Source organism: Apium graveolens, chromosome 9, assembly GCF_009905375.1.
Source record: "Apium graveolens cultivar Ventura chromosome 9, ASM990537v1, whole genome shotgun sequence".
Taxonomy (NCBI): domain Eukaryota; kingdom Viridiplantae; phylum Streptophyta; class Magnoliopsida; order Apiales; family Apiaceae; genus Apium; species Apium graveolens.
Window position 1 is genome coordinate 53,713,281 of NC_133655.1, and position 1,239 is coordinate 53,714,519.

Here is a 1,239-nt window from a genome sequence, read left to right on the forward strand (position 1 = left end):
AATTATGAAAATAGTCTTAAAATGTTACAAATATCCCGAAATTTAAGAAAACATAAATTTTGCAATTTTAAAATAATTTCTGAAATGCAGTTTATACCCGCTTTTAGCAATTAAACGAATCGACATGCCAGTGAAATTAATCCCGAAAATTTCTAAAATAATTTTAAAATTCTCGAAATATTCCCAACTTAAATAAATATGAGTTTCATAATTTTTGAAGAAATCTGGAATTAAATACAGATTTTACAATTTAAATGTAATCAGAAAATCATATAGGGTTAAATAATTGATAAAATATTGATATTTAAATTTTGTAAAATCCCAAAAATAATTATTAAGATTATAGAATCATAAAACTAATTTTAGAGATAATCCAAATATTTACGGATTTAGAACTCTAATAAAATCACCTTTAAAAATTAAAACAGAATAATATAACTCAATCTTTAACTACACACTCCAATCCTTTATACCAATAAATCACAGAAAAAAAATAGCATATATCAATATGCTGCTATCAAAACCAAAACACATATTTATTCAATTACTATTTCCACCATTACCTTTTTAAATAATTCAAAAATACATGGGTCGTTATATCTTCATTTCATGCGCACCAGCACAAAGCTCACAAACACTTGCGATCTGATTAACTCCATAATTAGCCAAAGAATCCACCTTCATCGTTAAAGCCATAAGTTGAGCAGCTATAGCAGTAGTTGTATCCACCTCCAAAATTCCTTATACCCTACCTTGAGGTAGTCTCTCAGTTGGATTCTGGTATTCATTAGCAGCGATCAATTCAATCAACTCATAAGCTTCATCGTAGCTTTTAGCCCATAAGGCTCCACCTGATGCTGCATCGAGCATGGGTCTAAACTGTGCTCCCAAGCCATTATAAAAGCAGTTGATAATCATCCAATCAGGCATCCCATGATGAGGATACTTTCTAAGCATCTCCTTATAATGCTCTTAAGCTTCACATAAAAACTCTCCTGATTGCTGCGCAAATTAAGTAAGAGCGTTTCTGATTGCAGCTGTCTTTGCCATAAGCAAGAATTTTGTAAGAAACTTTTGAGAAAGATCTTTCCAAGTAGTGATAGAACCAGCTGGTAGAGATTGTAACCAGCTCTTAGCCTTGTCCCGCAGAGAGAATGGGAATAGCCTCAGCTTAACAACATCTTCAGAAATACCATTGAACCTGAAGGTGTCGCAAGTCTTGATGAAAGCCCTAATGTG

At 32.2% G+C, this 1,239-nt stretch overlaps 1 non-coding gene across 1 annotated transcript; it reads left to right on the top strand.

Annotated features, from left to right (window-relative positions):
* Positions 1 to 928: 928 nt before the first annotated feature.
* Positions 929 to 1,035, top strand: LOC141687569 (small nucleolar RNA R71). Its single transcript, XR_012561063.1, has one exon. It is a non-coding gene; the product is annotated as a small nucleolar RNA R71 (small nucleolar RNA).
* Positions 1,036 to 1,239: the final 204 nt, after the last annotated feature.